Source organism: Cetorhinus maximus, unplaced genomic scaffold, assembly GCF_964194155.1.
Source record: "Cetorhinus maximus unplaced genomic scaffold, sCetMax3.hap1.1 HAP1_SCAFFOLD_1098, whole genome shotgun sequence".
Taxonomy (NCBI): domain Eukaryota; kingdom Metazoa; phylum Chordata; class Chondrichthyes; order Lamniformes; family Cetorhinidae; genus Cetorhinus; species Cetorhinus maximus.
The window spans coordinates 31,720-37,886 of NW_027597040.1; positions in this window are offsets into that span (position 1 = coordinate 31,720).

A 6,167-nucleotide genomic window follows, 5' to 3' on the forward strand; every position below is an offset into this window, starting at 1 on the left:
CTCTCGAGCCTGTTACACAGGAACAGGAGGAGGCCATTCAGCCCCTCTCGAGCCTGATTCACAGGAAAAGGAGGCGGCCATTCAGCCCCTCTTGCTCATGTTACACAGGAACAGTTGGAGGCCATTGAGACCTTTCTAGACAGTTGCACAGGAACAGGAGGAGGCCATTCTGCCCCTCCCGAGCCTCTTGCACAGGAACAGGAGCAGGCCATTTATCCCCTCTCAAGCCTGTTACTTAGGAAAAGTAGGAGGCCATTTATCCCCCTTCTAGACTGTTCATCTTCAGCAGGAAGTGACCATTCAGCCCCTCTCGAGCCTGTTACACAGGAAAAGGCGGCGGCCATTCAGCCCCTTTCTGGACTGTTAAACATGAACAGGCTGAGGCCATTCAGCCCCTCTCTCGACTGTTAAACAGGAACAGGAGGAGGCCATTCAGCCCCTCCCGAGCCTCTTACACAGGAACCAGAATGAAGCCATTCAGCCCCTCTTGAGCCTGTTACACAGGAACAGGAGGAGGCCATTCAGCCCGTCTCTAGACTGTTAATCATGAACAAGAGGAGATCATTCAGCCCCTCTCGAGCCTCTTACACAGGAACATGAGGAGGCCATTCAGCCCCTCTCGAGTCTGTTACACAGGAACAGGAGGAGGCCATTCAGCCCCACTCGAGCCTCGTATACAGGTGCAGGAGGAGGCCATTCGGACCCTCTTGGGCCTGCTACATCGGAACTGAAGGAGGCCCAGTCAGCACTTTCAGGCGTAGACCACAGGAACATGAAAAGGCCATTCAGGCTCTCTTGATCATGTTGCACAGGAACAGGAGGAGGCCATTCTGCCCCTCTCGAGCCTGTTACACAGGAACAGGAGGAGGCCATTCAGCCCCTTTCGAGCCTGTTACACAGGAACAGGAGGAGGCCATTCATCCCCTCTCGAGCCTGTTACACAGGAACAGGAGGAGGCCATTCTGCCCCTTTCGAGCCTGTTACACAGGAAGTGGAGGAGGCCATTCAGTCCCTCTCCAGCCTGTTACACAGGAACAGCAGGAGGCCATTCAGCCCCTCTCGAGCCAGAAGCACAGGAAATGGAGGAGGCCATTCAGTCCCTCTCCAGCCTGTTACACAGGAACAGGAGGAGGCCATTCTGCCCCTCTCCAGCCTGTTACACAGGAACAGGAGGAGGCCATTCAGCCTCTCAAACCTGTGACGCAGGATCAGGAGGAGGTCCATTTATCCCCTCTCGAGCCTGTTGTACAGGAACAGGATGAGGCCATTCACACCCTTTCAAACCTCCTACACTGGAAACAGAGGAGGCCATTCAACCCCTCTTCAGCCTGTTACCCAGGAACAGGAGGAGGCCATTCTGCCCCTCTCGAGCCTGTTACACAGGAACAGGAGGAGGCCATTCAGCCCCTTTCGAGCCTGTTACACAGGAACAGGAGGAGGCCATTCATCCCCTCTCGAGCCTGTTACACAGGAACAGGAGGAGGCCATTCTGCCCCTTTCGAGCCTGTTACACAGGAAGTGGAGGAGGCCATTCAGTCCCTCTCCAGCCTGTTACACAGGAACAGCAGGAGGCCATTCAGCCCCTCTCGAGCCAGAAGCACAGGAAATGGAGGAGGCCATTCAGTCCCTCTCCAGCCTGTTACACAGGAACAGGAGGAGGCCATTCTGCCCCTCTCCAGCCTGTTACACAGGAACAGGAGGAGGCCATTCAGCCTCTCAAACCTGTGACGCAGGATCAGGAGGAGGTCCATTTATCCCCTCTCGAGCCTGTTGTACAGGAACAGGATGAGGCCATTCACACCCTTTCAAACCTCCTACACTGGAAACAGAGGAGGCCATTCAACCCCTCTTCAGCCTGTTACCCAGGAACAGGAGCAGGTCATTCTGCCCCTCTCGTGCCTCGTATACAGGAGAAGGGGGAGACCATTCAGCCTCTCTTGCTCATGTTACACAGGAACAGGCGGAGGCCCATTCGGCCCCTCGATCCCGTCGCTCAGGCCCAGGAGGAGGCTCGCGCCGCGGACCGGCCCCTCAGGAACGAGGGAGCCCGAACGCTGGGTCCCAGTGAGTTCCGTCTGTACACCCTCAATCCGTGATTGAGGCTGCCTCTTATCAGTCTCCCTTCGCTTCACACCCGCCCGGGCGGAACTCCAGCAAGGCGAGCGGGCACATGTGGCGCATGCCAATCCTCCTCACCAGGCATCCTCTTGGCCACCACCTCTTGAGCACCACGACCAGGGAGTAATGCACTTTACTTTATTCCCCCCACACCCCCCCCCCACCCCCCTCGAGGGTTTGTCGTCATTTTGATTTTCGGGTCCTGATTTGTGGCTTTCTGGGGCTCCTCTTAACATTCTCCCAAACTCGTTTAGCGGGAGATGCGCTCATGTCGTAGCACTGACCTCCTGTCGCTGCATTAAATTGTTTTCGGCTTTGCACACGTTCACATTTTAATAAGTCCTTGAACTCCGACTCTGTGGGTCAGTGAGTAAAAGATCATTTATTTTATTTATCCTTTCACTGGACGTGTGCATCACTGGCTGGCCAAGTATCTGCTGCCCATCCCCAATTTCCCCTTGCGAGGGTGTTGGTGAGCTGCCTTCTTGAACCACTGCAGTCCATGAGGTGTACCTACACCCACAGTGCTGGTAGGGGGCGGGTGCGTTCCAGGGTTTGGACCTGTTGTGAGAGTGGATGTAATTTTAAAAATATCTTTAGGGAAATATTGTGTTATTCTGTGAAGAAGTTGTGCGTGTGTGTGCGAATGAAGGAAAGCTCCTATATTTGGACAGGTTTGAAATTCAAAGAGGTGTGAGAACAATGGAACCTGCGACGAAAATGGGCAAAGAGGTATTTTATAGTTACAGGGTCGACAGATGGTTGCGTGAGGAAGATCGCCTGGTAACTGCCCTACACCGGGAGAAGATACACCACAGTCAAGCCAGTAGAGACTTGGGCTGCAAGGAGCATCCTTGTCCTGAAGTCTTGGATTTCCACAGCACAGTGGAAGAGAGTTTAAGAGGTCATGTGGTGTGCCTTTCGTCGAGCTACAGCAGTTTACCTTGGGTAATATTACTGGATTTTTATTGTTAAACATCTGTACGGGACTGTACGAGGCCTCGCCCAGTCTAGTTTGGATAGAGGGGGGGTCGGTCGTTCTGATACAATGGGGAGTTGACAGGGGGCATCTTCCCTTTTGAGCACTGTGAGGCACGGGGTGGAATTTTACAGTCCCCCTCCCACCCCCGCAGCCGCCGCCAGCGGGATTTCCCATTCCCGCCGATTTTGGAACGGCCCGGCACTCCCGCTGGGACAGGGCTGTAAAATCGCGCCATGGGAGGCGGGCGGTCTGGAAACTCCATTGCCTTCAAGTTGTGGTCCATCCTGATACAATGAGATGTGTGAATTCCACAGGCGGCTGTGAATTACCCACCCCCCCGCGTCCACGTTTTAATCGGGAATTCGCTGGAGGCTTGATATGGAGTGTAGCCCAAGTGCAAAACGTCACAAGACCTGTGGCAGCCATCTTAAAGGCTTGTTTGTGTCCAATTTATATACGCGTACCCTCTGAAAGTTCGGAATGCGACATGCCTGTACTTGGGAGGGTGGTGGGGGTGACTCTGACAAACAAATCGGATACGGACTTCCAAAGGTCCAACTGTGGGATCGCTTAGCTCCCTCGATTGCATTCTGCTTTCCCCCTGTTTGTAACGCAAGTAGTCCTGTGCGATACCTTCAGCAGGTTGACACCTCATTGTTAGGTATGCCTGGCGCTGCTCCTGGCATGCCCTCCCTGCACTCTTCACCGAACCAGGGTTGACCCCCTGGCTTGGTGGTAATGGTAAAGTGGGGGAGAGGTTTCTGGTTGTGTTCGAGTACAATTTGGCTGCTGCTGATGGCCCACAGTGCCTCATGGATGCCCAGTCTTGAGTCGCTAGATCTGTTCGAACTCTATCCCACTTGGCACGGTGGTAGTGCCACACAACACGATGGAGGGTATCCCCAATGTGAAGGTGGGACTTCGTCTCCACAACGACTGTGGGGTGGTCACTCCTACCGACACCGTCAGGGACAGATACATCTGTGGCAGGCAGGTTGGTGAGGACGAGGTCAAGTATGTTTACCCCTGTTGTTGGTTCCCTCACCACATGCCGCAGACCCAGCCTAGCAGCTATGTCCATTAGGACTTGGCCAGCTCGGTCAGTAGTGGTGCGACCGAGCCACTCTTGGTGATGGACATTGAAGTCACCCAACCCAGAGTACATTCTGTGCCCTTGCCACCTTCTGTACCTCCTCCCAGTTTTTGTTAATTCATTCATAAGATGTGGGCGTCTCTGGCCGGGCCCAGCATCTATTGCCCGTCCCCTAATTGCCCCCTTGAGAAGGTGGTGGGGGTGAGTCGCCTTCTTGAGCCGCTGCAGTCCCCGTGTGGTGTAGGTACACCCACGGCGCTGTTAGGGAGGGAGTTCCAGGATTTGGACCCCAGCCACAGTGAAGGAACGGCCGATATATTTCCAAGTCGGGATGGGTGAGGGGCTCGGAGGGGAACTTCCAGGTGGTTGGTGTTCCCCATGTGTCTGCTGCCCCTGTCCTTCTAGATGGTAGAGGTCGTGGGTTTGGGCGGCGCTGTCGAAGGAGCCTTGGTGAGTTGCTGCAGTGCATCTTGTAGATGGTACACACACTGCTGCTACTGTGCGTCGGTGGTGGAGGGAGTGAATGTTTGTGGATGGGGTGCCGATCAAGCGGGGCTGCTTTGTCCCGGATGGTGTCGAGCTTCTTGAGTGTTGTGGGAGCTGCACTCATCCAGGCAAGTGGTGAGTATCCCATCCCACTCCTGACTTGTGCCTTGTATCTAACGCACTGTGACACCCGGTCCCAGAGGGGGAACGGACAGCGTATCTAACGCACTGTGACACCCGGTCCCAGAGGGGGAAAGGACAGCGTATCTAACGCACTGTGACACCCGGTCCCAGAGGGGGAAAGGACAGTGTATCTAACGCAGTGTGACACCCGGTCCCAGAGGGGGAAAGGACAGTGTATCTAACGCACTGTGACACCCGGTCCCAGAGGGGGAAAGGACAGTGTATCTAACGCACTGTGACACCCGGTCCCAGAGGGGGGAAAGGACAGTGTATCCAACGCACTGTGACACCCGGTCCCAGAGGGGGGATAGGACAGTGTATCTAACGCACTGTGACACCCGGTCCCAGAGGGGGAAAGGACAGTGTATCTAACGCACTGTGACACCCGGTCCCAGAGGGGGAAAGGACAGTGTATCTAACGCACTGTGACACCCGGTCCCAGAGGGGGGATAGGACAGTGTATCTAACGCACTGTGACACCCGGTCCCAGAGGGGGAAAGGACAGTGTATCTAACGCACTGTGACACCCGGTCCCAGAGGGGGAAAGGACAGTGTATCTAACGCACTGTGACACCCGGTCCCAGAGGGGGAAAGGACAGTGTATCTAACGCACTGTGACACCCGGTCCCAGAGGGGGAAAGGACAGTGTATCTAACGCACTGTGACACCCGGTCCCAGAGGGGGAAAGGACAGCGTATCTAACGCACTGTGACACCCGGTCCCAGAGGGGGAAAGGACAGCGTATCTAACGCACTGTGACACCCGGTCCCAGAGGGGGAAAGGACAGTGTATCTAACGCACTGTGACACCCGGTCCCAGAGGGGGAAAGGACAGTGTATCTAACGCACTGTGACACCCGGTCCCAGAGGGGGAAAGGACAGTGTATCTAACGCACTGTGACACCCAGTCCCAGAGGGGGAAAGGACAGTGTATCTAACGCACTGTGACACCCAGTCCCAGAGGGGGAAAGGACAGTGTATCTAACGCACTGTGACACCCAGTCCCAGAGGGGGAAAGGACAGTGTATCTAACGCACTGTGACACCCGGTCCCAGAGGGGGAAAGGACAGTGTATCTAACGCACTGTGACACCCGGTTTGTTTAAGGGTGTGTCGAGTGGGAAAGGCGGGAAGCGACAGTTCACCTCAGGAAGCCTTTGTGTGGAGGTTGGCGGGTTTATCAGTCAGTGTCAAGCGCGGGTGTGGCCTCTGAGCTGTGGAGGAGGAAGTCCCAGTGAGGGGACCTCCCCAGTTTGTCGGTGTCCAGCTCCCGGAGCCGGAGACTGAGCTGGTGCTGCGTCCGGAGA